Source organism: Callithrix jacchus, chromosome 3 (genome assembly GCF_049354715.1).
Source record: "Callithrix jacchus isolate 240 chromosome 3, calJac240_pri, whole genome shotgun sequence".
Classification (NCBI taxonomy): Eukaryota; Metazoa; Chordata; class Mammalia; order Primates; family Cebidae; genus Callithrix; species Callithrix jacchus.
Window position 1 is genome coordinate 57,987,128 of NC_133504.1, and position 22,726 is coordinate 58,009,853.

Sequence of the window (22,726 nt, forward strand, 5' to 3'; positions counted from 1 at the left end):
CCCGAGACAGTTCCAGGGCTGTGGCCCAGGGGACACGTGTCTGTCCGAGTGGCAGACGGCGTCCGTGTGTGCCTGCGCAAGTCTGTGTGGATACAGCAAAAGATGTTATATTCAGGCAAAGGGGGTAGAAGGTGGCAAGGGAAATCAGAAAGCTCTACAAGGTAGACTGAGATCAGTGGCACAAGATGCCAAAGATTGGCGATATAGATGACAACATGCCCGGGATCTCTAGAAGCTTCGTTAGGATTGGCATTTGACTTGGCCTATGACGTGAAGGTCTAGAATTTACACACGTGAAACTTTGGAGGGGGTGGTGGTGGTGAGTTGTAAATGAGGGTGTATGCGGGGAAGCAACACTTAGTCCTGGAAGCTAAGGAGTAAGAGGACAGATGTGTAGATATGTTGTACTGTAGACGGAAGCGGATTATAGTAGGCTTAATTCGGTAGATAACTGCGAGCCGTTGACGTTTTGTAAACTGGACAAGGATATGGGCAGGGCTGTTTAACTGGAAATCACTTGTCTCTGGTTCGTGAAAAGACAGAAAGCGAATCAGGTGAAGCAAGAGATACTGTAGACCTGCACCAGGTTACTATTACTGGAAAAGAATGGATGGAAAAAACATACCAGATAGGCTGGTCAGGAAATGATGACTAATTAGGAATGGAAATGGGATGAGTGGGAGGGAAAACCCAAGACTGGATTCTTCTCTGAACGATTCATGAGCTAAAAATGTATTCTGGCTGGGCACGGTGGCTCACGCCTGTAATCCCAGCACTTTGGGAGGCCGAGGCGGGCGGATCATAAGGTCAAGAGATAGAGACCATCCTGGCCATGGTGAAACCCCGTCTCTACTAAAAATACAAAAATTAGCTGGGCATAGTGGCACGTGCCTGTGGTTCCAGCTACTCGGGAGGCTGAGGTGAAAGAATCGCTTGAACCCAGTAGGCGGAGGTTGCAGTGAGCCGAGATTGCGCCACTGCACTCCAGCCTGGCGACAGAGCAAGACTCCGTCTCAAAAAAAAAAAAAAAAAAGTATTCTATTGGTTTTCCCATGATTTTGCTGATTCCCCTGTGTTGTGGAATTACAAGCCTTTCATCACAAGAATATTCTAAATATTTTTCAGACTTAGGTTATTTATCTAACACCTGGAGGGTATGGACAGATCAGTTGGCACAAGTTGATTACAACTTCTGGCAGACAAGCTTCTTGGAAGTCATTAAAGCCTCAGTTTCAGTTTCTTTATCTATAAAGCATAGAATCGCCGGGCGCGGTGGCTCACGCCTGTAATCTTAGCACTTTGGGAGGCGGAGGTGGGTGGATCACCTGAGGTCAGGAGTTCAAGACCAGCCTGGCCATCATGGTGAAACCCAATCTTAAAAAACAAAACCAAACAAAAAACAAAACACCCCCCCCCCCATAGAATCATACCTTAATCATTAGATGAAATAAAAGGTGATAATATTGTGACTGGGCGGGGTGGCTCGTGCCTGTAATCCCAGCACTTTGGGAGGCCGAGGGGGGCGGATTATGAGGTCAGGAGTTGGAGATCAGCCTGACCAACGAGATGAAAACCCGTCTCTACTAAAAAGAAAAAAATTTTGCCGGGTGTGGTGGCGCCCGCCTGTAATCCCAGCTACTCTCAGGATGCTGAGACAGGAAAATCGCTTGAACTCGGGAGGCAGAGGTTGCAGTGAGCCAAGATCGTGCCACTGCACTCCAGCCTGGGAAAGAGGGAAACTCCATCTCAAAAAAAAAAAAAAAAAAAAAGGTGATAATAAGCCACTCTAGGCACGCTGCCTATGGGGTAGCCCTGCTTCACAAGGAGCAGTAGTTGTAAAAAGAACATTTTTTTAAAAGGTGATAAAATTAGCCTATAAAAAGTTTTTTGCAAATATAGCAATGCTGATTTTGAATCTAGGTGGTGGGTATACATGGGTATAGAGACTATGGCAAAAATGTTCCCTTTGCCTTCTGAAGTTCGCTGAAAAATCAACTCACAAAAGGCAGATTAATGGGAGGAGAAAAGGCACATACATTCATTAACATTTGCTCAGGGAGAATCACACAGTGATTTCCCACACACAACGGGGTTCAGAAGCTTGTCTATCATCCTGGAAAACAGATTTGGGGAGAGGGGAGCTGAGGCATTCTGTTGAGGGGATAAATAGGGAAAAGTGGATGGATCAGGGCACAGGGATGAACTTGCACCAAGGGGTCTGTTCAGGTGATTATATTTTTGGTCTTACAGGGAGGGAAGGAAAAACAAGTTGTTCCTTTTGGTGAGTCTGGATTGTAGCCAGATAAAGGAGCTTCATCTTCCTCTTGTGCTTTGGGAGAGATGGTACAGGACAGTGAGGTCAGAGAGACCTCGAGGCTTCAGTTCATTCAGCAAGTCAAAGCCCCATATTTTGGGGTATCGGTTTCTGAGTCCCGGCATGAGTGTTCACTTACAATTATTTCCCCCCCAAATATTTGGAGAGTTTCATAATAAAATATTGGGGAGGGCCAGTGCAGTAGCACAGGCCTGTAATCCCAACACTCTGGGAGACCAAGGTGGGTGGATCACCTGAGGTTGAGAGTTCGAGACCAGCCTGACCAACATGGAGAAACCCCATCTCTATTAACAGTACAAAAAAAAATTAGCCAGGTGTGGTGTTGCATGCCTGTAATTTTAGCTACTCCGGAGGCTGGGGCAGGAGAATTGCTACTCAGCAGGCGGAGTTTGTAGTGAGCCAAGACTGCACCTTTGCACTCTAGCCTGGGCAACAAGAGCAAAACTCCGTCTCAGAAAAAAAAAACAAACTATCACGATACTGGTGGGAGTGTCTTTTATCATGCTAATGCATTACAATTAGTACACTATGAGCAGTGAGGACAACCAGAGGTCACCTTCATCACTGTCTTGGCTGTGGTGGGTTTTGGCTGGTTTCTTTTTTTTTTCTTTTCTCTTTCTTTTTTTTTAAAGATGGAGTCTCCCTCTGTCACCCAGGCTGTAGTGCAAAGGCGCCATCTTGGCTCATTGCATCCTCTGCCTCCTGGGGTCAAGCGATTCTCCTGCCTCAGCCTTCTGAGTAGCTGGGACTACAGGCACGTGCCACCACATTCAACTAAATTTGTAGTAGAGATGTGGTTTCATTATATTAGCCAGGCTGGTCTCATACTCCTGACCTTGTGATTTGTCCACCTTGGCCTCCCAAAGTGTTGGGATTACAGACGTGAGCCAAGGCACTCGGCTGGCTGGTTTCTTTATCAAATCCTCTTTCATCAGCTGATCTATATCTTGTGCCGACCTCCTATCTCATCCTGTGTTAGAAACCCCTAACCTCCTGACAATGCAGCCCAGTAGGTCTCAGCCTCCATTCAAGATGGAGTTGCTCTGGTTCCAGCACCTCTGACATAAATACCTAATTGCCTAGAGTCAGGAGAGGCTTTTTGAAAAAGTGACTGCCAAGTGGAGAGGTATCACAGAGGATATCCACAGAGAAGAGAACACTAAGGCAAGGAAAGAAGGTGTGTTCCAGGAACAGCATGTACTACAATTTGATAAGGGTTGAATGTGGGGTGCTCACAGGGAGTGGCAGCAGATGAGGTGGAAGCCGTGGGCAAGAACCCAAGGTGACAGCTTTGAGAGGAGTTTGGACTTTATCCTGAAGGTTCTGTGGACCCACTGAAAGGCTAAACAGACAGGTTGTACTAACACAATTGCATTCTTGAAGGATTATTGGATCATTCTACCAGCAGTGTTGAAATGGATAAGGACAGTGACGATGAGGAAGAGTGTATACAGGTTCAGAAACTCTGGAGATGGGGCAGGGTATGTATTGGTTATTAGTTCATTTTTTATTAAATTTTTTGAGAGGTTTCTTTTTGTCATCTAGGCTGGAGTGCAGTGGTGAGATGATAGCTCACTATAACCTCCAATATCTGGGCTCAAACGATTCTCCTGCCTCAGCCTCCCAAGCAGCTGAGACTACAGGCATGCACCATCATGTTTGGAAAACTCTGCCCCTACCGCAAAATCTCTCTCTCTTTCCCTCCCCCACAAAGAGGCTCCCTTATCTCTCACTTTACATACCGGCCCTAGCCCTCCCGCCGCCCAGCTTCCCGCCCAGCAGTTCAAACTGACCAACAGTTGCCCACCACCTCGGCTTTTGGCTTCCCCACCCCCCAGCCCTTCAGCCCCCTATAAAACAACCCTGCCCCTCTGAGCGGCGCGGCCATTTTTCCTTTTCGTCCCGGCTGGCCTGCCCGGAGGCTCTTTCCTCTCAATAAAGCCTGAACTTAAGGAATTTCCTCTAGCCTGCGGTCCGGTTTTTTCCGAACGAGCTCAGTCTTCCCGCAGAGGGTAGGTCGGACAAATGGTGCCGGAAACCCGGGACGGGAGCTGAGGCCGTTGGCCCGGCCACGGCCCCCCTCCCCGACCTACCCAACACTGGCCCTGCCACCTCCACGTTCCGATTAAGGTAAGCCAAGTTTTTCTTGCTTTGCCTTCCCCCGCTTCCCGTCTCCTCTTCCTACGGCATGGTGCAGTTGCTCCCTCCAGCGTTCCGCACGGACTCCTTGCCTAGTCTCGGCCGAGCCAAGGTAGTCTTCCATTCCGGCTCCAGGAGCCTTCCGAGGGACAGCTGCCAGACGGGGGACGCCCCTCTGACTGCTTCCCTTTCCGTACTTAATTGTACTCCGGGGAATTTGCAACGAACGGGGACGCCTTTTCGTTGCATCTGCCCATCCGCGCCGGAGAGTCTGTAGCTGCGCCTGCCATGGGAAATTCGGAGTCCAAAATACCTCTGAGCACCCCCCTCGGGTGCTTGCTGCGAAATTTTACCAAATTGGGATATTCCCAAACCCTCAGAAAGAAAAAGCTTATTTTCCTGTCCCACGTGGCTTGGCCCCAATACAAACTCAGTAACCAGTCACATTGGCCCCCGACTGGCACTTTTGATTTCAACACCCTCCGAGATCTCGACGATTTTTGTCGCCGCGCGGGCAAGGACAATGAAATTCCTTACGTCCAGGCTTTTTGGGACCTCCGTACCCACCCCGACCTATGTTCTTCCTGCTCCACCTACCAAATCCTCTTATCTCGAACCCCCCGTAAATCTTCCTCCACTACCTCTCCCCCTCCCTACTCCTCACCGGAGGATCTGCCTGAACATCTGTCCTCTCCTGCCAATCTCAGCAACCAGTCGCCATCAACGGCACGCCCTTCCCCCACTCCCTCTGCACCTCCTACCTCAGAGGCCATGCCTCGCTCTCCCTCTACTCCCTCCGAGCCCCCTCCCTCAGAGGCCACACTTCCTCTTGCCTCTCCGGTGGCGGCCCACACCCGCTCTCACCAGCCAGCTATCCTGGCCCCACTCCGAGAACTAGCAGGCGCAGAAGGTTTAGTCAGGGTCCATGTTCCTTTCTCACTCCAAGACCTGTCCCAAATTGAGAAACGTTTAGGATCCTTCTCAGCCAACCCGTCCACCTATATTAAAGAATTCCAATACCTCACTCAAACATAAGAAGCCCTAGTCCGGTACACTCGACTAGATCTAGCCTCCCATTTTATCTCCCAATCAGCACCCGACATAAGAAAGAAACTAAAGAAAGCAGAAGAGGGGCCAGAGACTCCCATCCAAGACCTGGTAAAAATGGCCTTTAAAGTATTCAATGCCAGGGAAGATGCGGCTGAGGCTGCCCGCCAAACTCGCATGAAGCAGAAGGCTGCCCTCCAGACCCAAGCCCTAGTGGCGGCTCTAAGGCCGGCAGGGAACCAGAAGCCCAAGGCCGAAACCCATGCCCCTCCAGGGGCATGTTTCAAATGTGGAAAGGAAGGACACTGGTCCCGAGCCTGTCCACAACCATGGCCACCAACTAAGCCTTGCCCTATCTGTCGGCTCCCGGGACACTGGAAGTCAGACTGCCCCAGCTTCCCCAGGGTGCCGGTTCCTCAAAACAGACACACTGGCGTTACGCAGCCGGCGGTCACCCTCAGTAGGGAGGAGCCTGCTTGCCAGGAGCCGACCTCCGAGGGAGCTCCGTTCCCCAGTCTACTAGGGCTGCTAGATGACTAGCGGGGCCCTGGCTTTCCGACTCCGGTTACCCTCGCCGAGCCTAGGGTCACAAGACATGGGGGCTACCTACTCCGCACTTCCTTCTTATTCTGGCCATCTCACCCCTTCCCAGGTCTTAGTCATGGGAATCGATGGGACCCCGAGTATCCCCTATCAAACCCCACCACTCATGTGCTCATATAACTCCACTCCCTTCACCCACTCCTTTTTAGTAATCCCCACCTGCCCAGTTCCCCTTCTGGGGTGAGACATCCTTTCAAAGCTGAAGGCCGTCATAACCTTCCCCACCGCCAGCCCACACAGCCTTTTTCTCCTAGCCCTCAATACTCTGCCTCAGAACTCCAGACCCTCCAGTCTACCCCCGGGGTACAGTTCAAGGATGACTGGGCCTTCAAGCATAACCTCCTCATCCTCCCTGAAAAGCAAAGGTACCAGATAATCCAAGACATCCATAATTCACTCCACATTGGGCCTAAAGCCTTATACCAGTTCCTCAACCCACTTTTTCACCCCCACAGCTTCCTCAGTACCATATAGGAAGATCAGTCCTCATGTACTGTCTGCGTGAAAACTAATTCCCAGGGTTCCTGTCATCCCCGGCGCCAGCTTCATCAGCTACGCGGGTTCCTACCTGGCCAAGACTGGCAAATTGATTTCACCCATATGCCAAAGCACAAACAGTACCGGCATCTGCTAACCATTGTTGACACTTTTTCAGGCTGGATTGAAGCTTACCCCACAGCCTCTGAGTCTGCCGGGACAGTAGCCACTCATCTCATTCAAGACATCATCCCACGCTTTGGACTCCCAGCTACCATACAGTCAGACAACGGCCTAGCCTTTATCTCCAAAGTCACTAATGCCGTTTCTACCTCTCTAGGAATTCAGTAGAAGCTACATGCCGCCTACCATCCCCAGTCCTCTGGTAAGGTAGAACGGGCCAATGGCCTAATAAAGGAGCATCTGACCAAGCTCATGCTTGAGCTCCGCCAATCCTGGGTAACCTGACTTCCTATCGCCCTCACCAGAGTAAGAGCAAGCCCCCGGGGCCCATCACAGCTTAGCCCATTTGAGCTGCTGTATGGTTGCCCCTTCCTGCTTTCAACTCCCCCACCGCCAGAGACTACTCCTCTAGACAGCTACCTCCCCTACTTTACTCAGGATTAGGAGGAGGGGCACTAGTCCACTCTCACCTGGCTATAGCCCGACTGACCTCGCAATTCCAAGCAGCTATTAATGACTCTACTGAGTCTTTAGCATCACTCCAATGACAGATCACCTCAGTTGCCCAAGTTGCCTTGCAGAACCGAAGAGCCCTGGACCTGCTCACTGCTGAACGAGGAGGGACCTGTATCTTCCTACAAGAAGAGTGCTGTTACTACATCAATGAATCCGGCCTAGTAGAAACCCGAATCGAGAGCCTCCAGAAACTCAAAACTAACCTGTAGAGTCAGAAGTTCTCGGCTGAAGCCACAGCGTGGTGGTCTTCCTCTATGTATACCCTCTTGTCACCATTGCTTGGGCCCCTAATAGCTGTTTGCCTAATCTTACTTATTGCTCCTTGCTTTCTCCAGTTCCTACAGCGGCTCTTTCAAGAACTGACTGGAGTCACCATCCACCAGATGCTGCTCCAACCCCACCCTGAACGAGTGCAAGAAACAGACCTCTCCCCAAACCTCCAGGCTCCTTAGGAAAAGAAACCTCTTCAGAACCCCCCGTCGACCCTTGTCAGCAGGAAGTAGCCAGAGAGACAACCGACGCCCCTGACCCCCTCTTTTTCTTTTCTTTAAGGAGTCGGGAATGTTTGGAAAACTCTGCCCCTACCGCAAAATCTCTCTCTCTTTCCCTCCCCCACAAAGAGGCTCCCTTATCTCTCACTTTACATACCGGCCCTAGCCCTCCCGCCGCCCAGCTTCCCGCCCAGCAGTTCAAACTGACCAACAGTTGCCCACCACCTCGGCTTTTGGCTTCCCCACCCCCCAGCCCTTCAGCCCCCTATAAAACAACCCTGCCCCTCTGAGCGGCGCGGCCATTTTTCCTTTTCGTCCCGGCTGGCCTGCCCGGAGGCTCTTTCCTCTCAATAAAGCCTGAACTTAAGGAATTTCCTCTAGCCTGCGGTCCGGTTTTTTCCGAACGAGCTCAGTCTTCCCGCAGAGGGTAGGTCGGACACATCATGCCCAAGTGATTATTTAAATTTTCTGTAGAGACAGGGTCTGGCTGTGTTGCCCAGGTTGGCCTCAAATGCCTGGCCTCAAGCGATCATCCCGCCTTCACTCCGAAAGCACTAGGATTACAGGTGTGAGCCACCAAACTGGGTCTGTATGTTTCCTTAAGAACATTACGCAGGTGATTCTGATGCACATCCCTTTTCTTCCCTGGATGATACCTCCCAAATAAATAAATTGGGGGCAGGATGGTGGAAAGGAGATGGATTTAAAAACTATGAAAGAGACAGAACCATAGGGTTGAATGAGGTTGAATCTAGGGGCTAAGGAAGGAGATAATAGAATCTAGTGATGACTTTGGTAACTGATGAATAATGGAACCAAATGGGGATAACAGGTGGAGATGCTACTCTCAGGGGAAGATAGTGAGTTGATATGTGAACATGTCATTGTGATGTGTCCATGGAACATATCACAAAGGTGTTTACAAAGGTGGAGTCACTTTATAAACTATTGAGACTATGGGCCAGGCATGGTGGCTTACTCCTGTAATCCCACCACTTTGGTACATGAGGTGGAAGGATGACTTGAGGCCTGGAGTTTGAGACTAACCTGGGCAATATAGTGAGACCTTGTCTCTAAAAAAATGTTTTTTTAATTTGTCCCGGTGCGGTGACTCATGCCTGTAATCCTAGCACTTTGAGAGGCTGAGGCAGGTGCATCAGGAGGTCAGGAGATCGAGGCCATCCTGGTTAACATGGTGAAACCATGTCTCTACTAAAAACACAAAAAATTAGCTGGGCGTGGTGGCGCGAGCCTTGTAGTCCCAGCTGCTCCGGAGGCTAAGGCAGGAGATTCACTTGAACCCAGGAGGAGGAGGTTGCAGTGAGGCAAGATTGCGCCACTGCACCCCAGCCTGGGAGAGAATGAGACTCCATCTCAAAAAAATTAAAAAAAAATTAGTCCCAATGTGGTGATGTGTGTTGGTATTCCCAACTACTCATGAGGCTAAGGTAGGAGGATCCTTTGAGCCCAGGAATTCCAGGCTGCAGTGAGCTATAATCATGCCATTGCCCAGCCTGGGCGACAGTGCCAGAACCAGTCTCAATAAATAAATAGACAAATACATAAATAAGTAAGAATAAACTGTGACCCTAAGGTTCATAGCAGGGTCAGGGCAAAATTCTGTTGGAAGTTCAGTAATCAAAGCCATGGCTAATGAATTCGCCCACAAAAAGGTCTTTTGAGTGGAACTGAAAAAACATTAGGGATGAAAATCCTATGAAACTTGTACCTTTAAGGAGTTGGCAGAAGGGAAAGAGACTTGAGACTTGGCCAGAGGAGAACAAGGAGAGAGACTGGTGTCTTGAGAGTATATGAAAGGAAAATAAGCTTGGGACCCCAGTTCACTCTGCCAAAATTAAAAAATTAAGCTGAAAGCTAAGTCATACAAGAAACTGACTTGCTTTTGTTCCTAAGCATATACCTACAGATAAAATGTTAACTATTTCCACAGGTAGCTACTCTATATTCACCTTATCATATGTAAAGTGCCCATTTACTGAGCATGAGACGAATATGTAATTGACCATTCCCTCCCTGCTCCTTTTCTTTTGCAACGTGTGGATTACCATACCCTCCCTCTGTCCCCTCTAGGGTGTCCTTAACCTTGGCAAAATAAACTAAATTGATTGAGACCTGTCTCTGATACTTGTTGGTTTATAAGAGAAAGGAAACAGCTTCTATATGTGCCTCTAGGGAATGAGCAGTTAAATAAATAAATAAATAAATAAAAAGCGGGGGATGGAGGGGGAAGGAAACAGCTTCCAGAAGGGTGTAACAGTGAAGAATTATCCCAAAAGGTCAAGATGGGGACTGAGACTGGGCACGGTGGTTCATGCCTGTAATCTCAGCACTTTGGGAGGCTGAGGTTGGTGGATCACGAGGTCAGAAGTTTGAGACCAGCCTCCTGACAAACATGATGAAAGCCCATCTCTAAAAAAAAAAAAAAAAAAAAAAAAAGATAGGGACTGAATCCCTTGGATTTGGTCATTTATTTATTTATTTTTGAGACAGATTCCACTCTGTTGCCCAGGCTGGAGTACAGTGGCACAATCTTGGCTCACTGCAGCCTCTGCCTTCCAGGCTCAAGCAATTCTCATGCCTCAGCCTCCTGAGCTGCTGAGAGTACAGGCCTTTGCCATCACGCCCAGCCAATTTTTTTTTTTTTTTTTGTATTTAGTAGAGACATGGTTTTGCCATGTTGGCCAGGCCTGTCTTGAATTCCCAGCTTCAGGTGATCCATCAACCTGAGTCTCCCAAAGTGCTGGGATTACAGGCGCGAACCACCATGCTTGGCCTGAAGGCCATTTTAACCTCCATATGAATAGTTTCAGGTAGGGGCCATGGTGATGGAAATCAGACTGCATTGGTTAATGAGGTGGGAAGAAAGGACACCAATTAAAGAACAATGAGATAAAGAAGTAGGCGATATTTTTTTTCTTTTAAGATTGAAGCAACCTTATAATCGCCAGAAGGGTTTGTCCTGCTTGCTGCACAGACAAAACCAATTCACTGGACAGCATTGCAGTAGAGAGTTTGATTGGCACAAAGCCAGCCCGTGAGGCTCAACTAAAGCTAACACTCAAATCAGTTTCCCTGAAGGCTCAGAGGTTAGAATTTTTATGGACAATTTGTTGGGCAGGAGACTAGGGAATGAGTGCTACTGATTGGTTGAGGATAAGATTATAGGGATGTGGAAAACAATCCTCCTGCACTGAGTCCAGCTCTCATGGACCAAAGGATCAGTTGAGTCATGAGTCATGAGTCTAGGTGGGGTCAGTCTGAAGAAAATCTTTAAAAACCAATCTTAGGTTTTACATGATGATGTTATCTATGGAAGTCACAAATCTTGTGATCTCTGGTCACATGATTCCTGGGCAGTAAGAGATTATAGAAACTACTCCTATATTTTAGCAGAACTCAAGTCCCTCCCATAATCCTATTTTTGCAGCCTTCATGCCTGTAATCCTAGCATTTTCGGAGGCTGAGGTAGGTGGATCACCTGAGGTCAGGAGTTCAAGACCAGCCTTGCCAATATGGTGAAACACCATCTACTAAAAATAAAAAAATTTTCTGGGCATGGTAGCATGCACCTGTATTCCCAGCTACTTAAGAAGCTGAGGCAGGAGAATCGCTTGAACCTGGGAGGCAGAGGTTGAAGTGAGCTGAGATTGCACCACTGCACTGCAGCCTGGGCAACAGAGCAAGACTCTGTCTTAAAAAAAAAAACTGTCTTGCTAGGCTGGGCATGGTGGCTCATGCCTGTAATCCTAGCACTTTGGGAGGCCCAGGTGGGTGGATCACAAGGTCAAGAGATGGAGACCATCCTGGTCAACACAGTGAAACCCTGTCTCTACTAAAAATACAAAAAATTAGCTGGGCACGGTGGTGCGTGCCTGTAATCCCAGCTCCTCAGGAGGCTGAGGCAGGAGAATTGCCTGAACCCAGGAGGCGGAGGTTGCGGTGAGCCAAGATCCCACCATTGCACTCCAGCCTGGGGGTAACAAGAGCGAAACTCTGTCTCAAAAAAACAAACAAACAAAACAAACAAAAAAACTGCCTTGCTAAGGCTGGTTTTGGTCCCTGAGCAAGGAGGGTGTTAGTTTTAGGGAGGGACTGTTATCATCCTTGCTTTCAAGTTAAATTATAAACTAGATTCTTCCCAAGGTTAGCTTGGCCTATGCACAGAAATGACCAAGGACAACTTGGAGGTCAGAAGCAAGATGGAATCAACTATGTCAGATTTCTCTTACTGTCATAATTTTGCAAAGCCAATTTTAATGTCAAAATATTTATAAGTTGGGCTGGGCATGGTGGTTCACCCCTGTAATCCCAGCACTTGGGGAGACTGAGGTGGGTGGATCATCTGAGGTCAGGAATTCAAGACCAGGCTGGCCAACATGGCAAAACCCCGTCTCTACTAAAAATACAAAAAATTAGCCAGGTATGGTGGCAGTTGCCTGTAATCCCAGCTGCTTGGGAGGCTGAGGTGGGAGAACTGCTTGAATCTGGGAGTTGGAGGTTGCTGTGAGCTGAGGTTGAGCCCCTGTACTACAGCCTGGATGACAGAGTGAGACTCTGTCTCAAAAAAAACCCAAAAATTCTAAGTTGAGGAGAAGGAGCCAATAAACATAAAAGCTGTAGTTATTCTACTAATATTACAATTTTCAGCTTATTGTAGTGAGCTGTTATCAGGTACTGCACTCCAGCCTGGGCGACTGAGCAAGATCTTGTCTCAAAAAAAAAAAAGGGGAGGATTGGAGGGTGGGTTATAGAAAAAAAGGAAATTATAAACAGACACGATATGGATTGTTTTTTCTTCTCGTTTTATCTCAGCCCCTGGATTGTGTTTTAATAGCTTTATTGACCATAAAACTCACCCATTTAGAGTTTACAATTTAATAGTGCTTAATATATTGAAAGAGTTCATAAGGACAATTTTAAAACATTTTCATCACCTTAAAAAGAAACCCCACAGACATTAGCAGCCACTCTTTATTACTCCCCAAATCCCCATGCCTGGGCAACCATAAATTTACTTTTTGACTCTATAGACTTACCTATCATTGGCATTTCATATAAGTAGACTTTTGCAATATATGCTCTTTCGCGTCTGGCTTTTTTCAGTTAGCATAATGTTTTTAAGTTTCATCCATGTTGTAGCATGAATGGTACTTTGTTTCTTCTTATGGCCAAACCATATTTTATCATACCAAGTGGTCTATATCCATTAACCAGTTGATGAACATCTGAATTATTTCTTTTTGGAATTTGGGTTATTTCTTTTTTTTTTTTTTTAGCTATTATAAATAATGCTGCTATAGGCTGGGCCTGGTGGCTCACGCCTGCAATCCCAGCACTCAGGGAGGCTGTGGCAGGCAGATCGCGAGGTCAAAAGCCCAGCCTGGCCAATATGATGAAACCCTGTTTCTACTAAAAATACAAAAAATTAGCTGGGTGTGTTGATGCATACCTGTAGTCCCAGCTACTCAGGAGACTGAGATGGGAGAATCGCTTAAACTTGGGAGGTGGAGGTTGCAGTGAGCTGAGATCACACACACTGTACTCCAGCCTGGGTGACGGTGAGACTCCGTCTCAAAAAAAAAAAAAAAAATAATAATAATAATAATGCTGCCGTAAATGTTGGCATATACTTTTTTTTTTTTTTTTTTTTTTGAGACAGAGTTTTGCTCTGTCACCCAGGCTGGAGTGCAGTGGTGCAGTCTTGGCTCACTGCAACCTCCACCTCCCTGGTTCAAGTGATCCACCCACTTTAGCCTCCTGAGCAGCTGGGATTACACCCTTCTACCATGCCTAATTTTGCCATTTTCCCTAGAGATGGGGTTCACCATTTTGGCCAGGCTACTCTCAAGCTCCTGACCTCAGGTGATCTACTGGCCTCGACCTCCCAAAATGCTGGGATTACAGGCGTGACCCACTACAACTGGGCCTCATACAAATTTTTGTGTGGACATATGTTTTTATTTCTCTTGGGTATATATAGGAGTGGAATTGCTGGGTCATATGGGAACTTTTTGTTTGGCTTTCTGAGAAACTGTTTTCCAACACAGCTATACTGTCCGACCTACCCTCTGCGGGAAGACTGAGCTCGTTCGGAAAAAACCGGACCGCAGGCTAGAGGAAATTCCTTAAGTTCAGGCTTTATTGAGAGGAAAGAGCCTCCGGGCGGACCAGCCGGGACGAAAAGGAAAAATGGCCGCGCCGCTCAGAGGAGCAGGGTTGTTTTATAGGGGGCTGAAGGGCTGGGGGGTGGGGAAGCCAAAAGCCGAGGTGGTGGGCAACTGTTGGTCAGTTTGAACTGCTGGGCGGGAAGCTGGGCGGAGGGAGGGCTAGGGCCGGTATGTAAAGTGAGAGATAAGGGAGCCTCTTTGTGGGGGAGGGAAAGAGAGATAGATTTTGCGGTAGGGGCAGAGTTTTCCAAACATTCCCGACTCCTTAAAGAAAAGAAAAAGAGGGGGTCAGGGGCGTCGGTTGTCTCTCTAGCTACTTCCTGCTGACAAGGGTCGATGGGGGTTCTGAAGAGGTCTCTTTTCTTAACGAGCCTGGATGTTCGGGGAGAGGTCTGTTTCTTGCACTCGTTCAGGGTAGGGTTGGAGCAGCATCTGGTGGATGGTGACTCGAGTCAGTTCTTGAAAGCGCCGCTATAGGAACTGTAGAAAGCAAGGAGCAATAAGTAAGATTAGGCAAACAGCTATTAGGGGCCCAAGCAATGGTGACAAGAGGGTATACATAGAGGAAGACCACCACGCCGTGGCTTCAGCCGAGAACTTCTGACTCTGCAGGTTAGTTTTGAGTTTCTGGAGGCTCTCGATTCGGGTTTCTACTAGGCCGGATTCATTGATGTAGTAACAGCACTCTTCCTGTAGGAAGATACAGGTCCCTCCTCATTCAGCAGTGAGCAGGTCCAGGGCTCTTCGGTTCTGCAAGGCAACTTGGGCAACTGAGGTGATCTGTCGTTGGAGTGATGCTAAAGACTCAGTAGAGTCATCAATAGCCGCTTGGAGTTGTGAGGTCAGTCGGGCTATGGCCAGGTGAGAGTGGACTAGTGCCCCTCCTCCTAATCCTGAGTAAAGTAGGGGAGGTAGCTGTCTAGAGGAGTAGTCTCTGGCGGTGGGGGAGTTGAAAGCAGGAAGGGGCAACCATACAGCAGCTCAAATGGGCTAAGCTGTGATGGGCCCCGGGGGCTTGCTCTTACTCTGGTGAGGGCGATAGGAAGTCAGGTTACCCAGGATTGGCGGAGCTCAAGCATGAGCTTGGTCAGATGCTCCTTTATTAGGCCATTGGCCTGTTCTACCTTACCAGAGGACTGGGGATGGTAGGCGGCATGTAGCTTCTACTGAATTCCTAGAGAGGTAGAAACGGCATTAGTGACTTTGGAGATAAAGGCTAGGCCGTTGTCTGACTGTATGGTAGCTGGGAGTCCAAAGCGTGGGATGATGTCTTGAATGAGATGAGTGGCTACTGTCCCGGCAGACTCAGAGGCTGTGGGGTAAGCTTCAATCCAGCCTGAAAAAGTGTCAACAATGGTTAGCAGATGCCGGTACTGTTTGTGCTTTGGCATATGGGTGAAATCAATTTGCCAGTCTTGGCCAGGTAGGAACCTGCGTAGCTGATGAAGCTGGCGCCGGGGATGACAGGAACTCTGGGAATTAGTTTTCACGCAGACAGTACATGAGGACTGGACTTCCTTTGCTTTTCAGGGAGGATGAGGAGGTTATGCTTGAAGGCCCAGTCATCCTTGAACTGTACCCCGGGGGTAGACTGGAGGGTCTGGAGTTCTGAGGCAGAGTATTGAGGGCTAGGAGAAAAAGGCTGTGTGGCCTGGCGGTGGGGAAGGTTATGACGGCCTTCAGCTTTGAAAGGATGTCTCACCCCAGAAGGGGAACTGGGCAGGTGGGGATTACTAAAAAGGAGTGGGTGAAGGGAGTGGAGTTATATGAGCACATGAGTGGTGGGGTTTGATAGGGGATACTCGGGGTCCCATCGATTCCCATGACTAAGACCTGGGAAGGGGTGAGATGGCCAGAATAAGAAGGAAGTGCGGAGTAGGTAGCCCCCATGTCTTGTGACCCTAGGCTCGGCGAGGGTAACCGGAGTCGGAAAGCCAGGGCCCCGCTAGTCATCTAGCAGCCCTAGTAGACTGGGGAACGGAGCTCCCTCGGAGGTCGGCTCCTGGCAAGCAGGCTCCTCCCTACTGAGGGTGACCGCCGGCTGCGTAACGCCAGTGTGTCTGTTTTGAGGAACCGGCACCCTGGGGAAGCTGGGGCAGTCTGACTTCCAGTGTCCCGGGAGCCGACAGACAGGGCAAGGCTTAGTTGGTGGCCGTGGTTGTGGACAGGCTCGGGACCAGTGTCCTTCCTTTCCACATTTGAAACATGCCCCTGGAGGGGCATGGGTTTCGGCCTTGGGCTTCTGGTTCCCTGCCGGCCTTAGAGCCGCCACTAGGGCTTGGGTCTGGAGGGCAGCCTTCTGCTTCATGTGAGTTTGGCGGGCAGCCTCAGCCGCATCTTCCCTGGCATTGAATACTTTAAAGGCCATTTTTACCAGGTCTTGGATGGGAGTCTCTGGCCCCTCTTCTGCTTTCTTTAGTTTCTTTCTTATGTCGGGTGCTGATTGGGAGATAAAATGGGAGGCTAATACAGTGGCCCCATTTTGGGAGGCTGGATCTAGTCGAGTATACCAGACTAGGGCTTCTTATGCTTGAGTGAGGTATTGGAATTCTTTAATATATGTGGACGGGTTGGCTGAGAAGGATCCTAAACGTGTCTCAATTTGGGACAGGTCTTGGAGTGAGAAAGGAACATGGACCCTGATTAAACCTTCAGCGCCTGCCACTTCTCGGAGTGGGGCCAGGATAGCTGGCTGGTGGGAGCGGGTGTGGGCCGCCACCGGAGAGGCAAGAGGAAGTGCAGCCTCTGAGGGAGGGGGCTCGGAGGGAGTAGAGGGAGAGCGAGGCATGGCCTCTGAGGTAGGAGGTGCAGAGGGAGTGGGGGAAGGGCGTGCCGTTGATGGCGACTGGTTGCTGAGATTGGCAGGAGAGGACAGATGTTCAGGCAGATCCTCCGGTGAGGAGTAGGGAGGGGGAGAGGTAGTGGAGGAAGATTTACGGGGGGTTCGAGATAAGAGGATTTGGTAGGTGGAGCAGGAAGAACATAGGTTGGGGTGGGTACGGAGGTCCCAAAAAGCCTGGACGTAAGGAATTTCATTGTCCTTGCCCATGCGGCGACAAAAATCGTCGAGATCTCGGAGGGTGTTGAAATCAAAAGTGCCAGTCGGGGGCCAATGTGACTGGTTACTGAGTTTGTATTGGGGCCAAGCCACGTGGGACAGGAAAATAAGCTTTTTCTTTCTGAGGGTTTGGGAATATCCCAATTTGGTAAAATTTCGCAGCAAGCACCCGAGGGGGGTGCTCAGAGGTATTTTGGACTCCGAATTTCCCATGGCAGGCGCAGCTACAGACTCTCCGGCGCGGATGGGCAGATGCAACGAAAAGGCGTCCCCGTTCGTTGCAAATTCCCCGGAGTACAATTAAGTACGGAAAGGGAAGCGGTCAGAGGGGCGTCCCCCGTCTGGCGGCTGTCCCTCGGAAGGCTCCTGGAGCGGGAATGGAAGACTACCTTGGCTCGGCCGAGACTAGGCAAGGAGTCCGTGCGGAACGCCGGAGAGGGAGCAACTGCACCATGCCGTAGGAAGAGGAGACGGGAAGCGGGGGAAGGCAAAGCAAGAAAAACTTGGCTTACCTTAATCGGAACGTGGAGGTGGCAGGGCCAGTGTTGGGTAGGTCGGGGAGGGGGGCCGTGGCCGGGCCAACGGCCTCAGCTCCCGTCCCGGGTTTCCGGCACCATTTGTCCGACCTACCCTCTGCGGGAAGACTGAGCTCGTTCGGAAAAAACCGGACCGCAGGCTAGAGGAAATTCCTTAAGTTCAGGCTTTATTGAGAGGAAAGAGCCTCCGGGCGGACCAGCCGGGACGAAAAGGAAAAATGGCCGCGCCGCTCAGAGGAGCAGGGTTGTTTTATAGGGGGCTGAAGGGCTGGGGGGTGGGGAAGCCAAAAGCCGAGGTGGTGGGCAACTGTTGGTCAGTTTGAACTGCTGGGCGGGAAGCTGGGCGGAGGGAGGGCTAGGGCCGGTATGTAAAGTGAGAGATAAGGGAGCCTCTTTGTGGGGGAGGGAAAGAGAGAGAGATTTTGCGGTAGGGGCAGAGTTTTCCAAACATATACCATTTTACATTCCTGCCAGCAATGTAGGAGTGTTCCCATTTCTCCCCTCCTCACCAGCATTTTTTATTATCAGTCTATTTGTCTTTTGTAGATTTTTTTTCTGTAGCCCAGGCTGGAGTGCAGTGGCGGGATCTTGGCTCACTGCAACCTCCGCTTTCCAGGTTTAAGTGATTCTTCTGCCTCAGCCTCCTGAGTAGCTGGGATTACAGACACCCGCCACTATGCCCAGCTAATTTTTTGTATTTTTAGTAGACACAGGGTTTCACCATGTTGGCTGGGCTGGTCTCAAACTCCTGATCTCGTTATTTGCCCGCCTCAGCCTCCCAAAGTGCTGAGATTATAGGTGTGAGCCACCTCGCCTGGCCATGTCTATTTGTCTTTTTGTTTGTTTGTTTTTGAGATGGGGTCTGGCTCTGTCTCCCAGGCTGGAGTACAGTGGTGCGATCTCGGCTCACTGCAACCTCTACCTCCCGGGTTCAAGCGATTATCCTGACTCAGCCTCCTGAGTAGCTGGGACTGCAGACGTACCCTGCCGTGCCTAGCTAATTTTTTGTATTTTTAGTAGGGACAGGGTTTCACCTTGTTGGCCAGGATGATCTTGATCTCCTGGCCTCATGATCTGCCCACCTCAGCCTCCCAAAGTGCTGGGATTAAAAGTGTGAGCCACTGTGCCTGGCCCAGTCTATTTGTTTATAGTCATCTTAGTTAGTGGATGTGAAATGGTATCTCATTGTGCTTTTGCTTCACATTTTTCTAATGACTAGCGATGTCATCTTAAAAAATGTTTTTGTTTTGTAGAGGTGAGGTCTTCCTACATTGACAAAACTGGTCTCGAATTCCTGACCTGAAGTAATTCTCCTGCCTCTGCCTCCCAAAGTGATGGGATTACAGGTGTTGAGCTACCATGCCTGCCTTTTTTTTTTTTTTTTAACTCAGCTCTCATAATCATGCTTTTTTTTAATTTTTAATTTTTTTTGAGACAGAGTTTTGCTCTCTCGCCTAGGCTGGAGTGCAGTGGCATGATCTCAGCTCACTGCAACCTTCGCCTCCCAGGTTCAAGTGATTCTCCTGCCTCAGCTTCCTGAGGAGCTGGGATTACAGGTGAGCACCACCACACCCGGCTAATTTTTGTATTTTTAGTAGAGATGGGGTTTCACCATGTTGGCCAGGCTGGTCTCAAACTCCTGGGCTCAGGTGATCCACCTGCCTCAGCTTCCCAAAGTGTTGGGATTACAGGCGTGAGCCCCGTGCCTGGCCAGTAACTGTTATTACATGCATTTGTCTTTTCTTTCTAAGTGAAAGAAACGCGTTCCTCACTTGAGCCCTTATTTACTAAGCTGTCAGTCATTAATTCCAAGACCATATTTGTTTGCTTTCACATTTTAACATCTTGTAAATTAAAATGGTCTCTTAAATTCAACAAAATTTTAGAATTACGTTCATCAAAGGTACAATTATAGCTAGTCATTTTCTAAAACTATTTTATTTTTTTGAGATGGAGTTTTACTCTTACTGCCCAGGCTGGAGTGCTATGGCTGATCTCAGCTCACCACAATCTCTGCCTCCTCAGTTCAACTGATTCTCTTGCATCAGCCTCTGAGTAGCTGGGACTACAGGCATGTGCCACCACGCCTGGGTAATTTTTTGTAGTTTTAGGAGAGATGGGGTTTCTCCATGTTGGTCAGGCTGGTCTCGAATTCCCAACCTCAGGTAATCCACCGGCCTCAGCCTCCCAAAGCGCTGGGATTATAGGCGTGAGCCACCTCACCCAGCCCTTCTAATTCTTTTTTGAGATCTGCTTTTCTTCACTTAATAATGACTAGGAAGTTTGTGATTTCCCTGCCCTATTCTGGACCCTGGTTAGGTGAGTTAGGGCCAACCATCCCAGGCTGTGTTAGTTACAGGGCCATCATAGAACCTGTTATATGACAGTTCTTTAACTCCCAGGACGTTCTCACAGGTTTTTAACCTAATGTCTAAATATTTTGTCCTCCACTGTAGCAAATGTGGTGGCCCCAGTCTTACTTTTTTTGGGGGGGGTTAAACATCATTAGGGTTGGCGCAGTGGCTCACGGCTGTAATCCCAGCACTTTGGGAAGCTGAGATGGGTGTATGACCTGAGGTCAGGAGTTCGAGACCAGCCTGGCCAACATGGTAAAACCCCATCTTGGCCAGGCGCGGTGGCTCATGCCTGTAATCCCAGCACTTTGGGAGGCCGAGGCGGGTGGATCACGAGGTCAAGAGATCAAGACATCTTGGTCAACATGGTGAAACCCCGTCTCTACTAAAAATACAAAAAATTAGCTGGGCATGGTGGCGCATGCCTGTAATCCCAGCTACTCAGGAGGCTGAGGCAGGAGAATTGCCTGAACCCAGGAGGCGGAGGTTGTGGTGAGCCGAGATCGTGCCATTGCACTCCAGCCTGGGTAACAAGAGTGAAACTCCGTCTTAAAAAAAAAAAAATCTCTACTAAAAATACAAAAATTAGCTAGGTGTGGTGGTACATGCCTATAATCCCAGCTGCTCAAGAGGCTGAGGCAGGAGAATTGCTTGATCCTGGGAGGCGGAGGTTGTAGTGAGCTGAAATCGAGACACTGCACCCCAGCCTGGGTGACAGACAGAGACACTGTCTCAAAAAAAAAAATTATCAGTTTGTAAGAGACCAAGCTGTTAGAAAATGAAGTTAAGTTCCCTGTGTCTGAGATTTCAGATCCTCGCTCCCCTCCTTTTCGCTGTTCAGTCACCTAGCAAACTGGGTTAGTGCAAGGGCAAAGTAACCACCCTTATTTTTCTTGATATTAAAGAGTCAGGCTCTGACCTATTTGTCCATGTAAATAATAACCAATCTATCATGTATCTTTGCTTTTTTTCTCTTCTTTTTTTTTTGAGACAGAGTTTTGCTCTTGTTGCCTAGGCTGGAGTGGCGCAATGTCTGCTCACCACAACCTCTGCCTCCTGGGTTCAAGTGATTCTCCTCCTTCAGCCTCCTGAGTAGCTGGGATTAGAGGGATGTGCCACCACAACTGGCTAATTTTGTATTTTTAGTAGAGACAGGGTTTCTCCATGTTGATCAGGCTGGTCTCGAACTCCCGACCCCAGGTGATCCTCCTGCTTCGGCCCCCCAAAGTTCTGGGATTACAGGCATGAGCCACTACACCCAGCCTCATGTATCTCATTATAATCAAATGTTGGTATACCTTGATAGTACCATATATATCTGTAAAAAAAGAAATATGTTTTTCATCTATGTCTCTAAATCTATTCATTTGCATACACATCCATCAGTTATCTGGAACCAATTTGATAGTGTTCCAAATTGTATTCTAAACTTTTCATTAGCTGGTATAATAATTGTAGTGAGCAAACACTAAAATTGCTAGTAATTCTACTAAAGTTTTATTTAAAGTTACAACACAACCTTCAAGCAGATACCATAATAGGATTGCATCAGCCACACGAAGCTGCACAATTAAGAGGTCCACCCTTGAATGACCTAGCTCAGAAAACTTTGTCTGGAAGTTTAGCATCAAAGGAACTGCTAGGCTGTACATGTAGCTGTGAGTTAAGACTGTGGCTTCAAGGCCACATAGAATTATTTACATTGGGATTGGGACCCTTTCTTGCAAATCAGCAAATCTTTTTAAACTTGTATGAATGGACTGGAAAATTAAATTTTCTAGTGGTAATAATATTATTACATAGCAACTCCATCCCAAAGGGATCATTGGCCATTTTCATTTATTTTTTTTTTTTTTGTGATGGAGTTTCGCTCTTGTCGCCCAAACCGGAGTGCAATGGTGCAATCTTCTGCCTCCCAAGTTCAAGTCATTCTCCTACCTCAGCCTCCCAAGTAGCTGGGGTTACAGGCATGCACTACCACACCCAGCTAATTTTGTATTTTTAGTAGAGACAGGGTTTCTCCATGTTGGTCAGGCTGGACTTGAACTCCTGACTTCAGGTGATCTGCCCACCTCAGCCTCCCAAAGTGCTGGGTTTACAGGTGTGAGCCACTGCCCAGCCTCATTGGCAGTTTGCAAACTTTTTTTTGTGTGTGTGAGACAGTGTTTCACTCTGTCGCGGAAGCTAGAGTGCAGTGGCACAATCTCAGCTCACTGCAACCTCTGCCTCCTGGGTTTGAGCGATTATTCTGCCTTAGCCTACTGAGTAGCTGGGACAGGAGCTTTCCACCACACTCAGCTATTTTTTTTGTTCTAGTAGAAACAGGATTTCACCATTTGGCCAGGCTGGTCTCAAACTTCTGACCTCATGATCTGCCCGCCTCGGCCTCCCAAAGTGTTAGGATTACAGGTGTGAGCTACTGCACCCGGCCCATTTTCAAACTTTAAAAGCATCAGGGCTGGGCACGGTGACTCATGCCTGTAATACCAGCAGTTTGAGAGGGTGAGGCGGATGGATCAACTGAGGTCAGGAGTTTGAGACCAGCCTGGCCAACATGGGGAAACTGAGTCTCTACTAAAAATACAAAAATTAGCCGGGTGTGGTGGCAGGCGCCTGTAATCCCAGCTACTCGGGAGGCTGAGGCAGGAAAATTGCTTGAACCCAGGAGGCGGAGGTTGTAGTAAGCCAAGATCGCGGCATTGCACTCCAGCCTGGGCCACAGAAGCAAAAATCCATCTTAAAAAAAAAAAAAGCATCAGAATATTTCTGTTTAAAATGTTTTTTTTTTTCTTAATTTTT

At 48.7% G+C, this 22,726-nt stretch overlaps 1 long non-coding RNA gene across 1 annotated transcript; it reads right to left on the minus strand.

The window, feature by feature from the left end:
- Positions 1-13,934: 13,934 nt before the first annotated feature.
- Positions 13,935-17,799, minus strand: LOC128931559 (uncharacterized). Its single transcript, XR_013532888.1, has 2 exons — positions 14,554-17,799; positions 13,935-14,459 (listed from the first exon to the last, which is right to left on the minus strand). It is a non-coding gene; the product is annotated as an uncharacterized LOC128931559 (long non-coding RNA).
- Between the last annotated feature and the right edge of the window lie 4,927 nt (positions 17,800-22,726).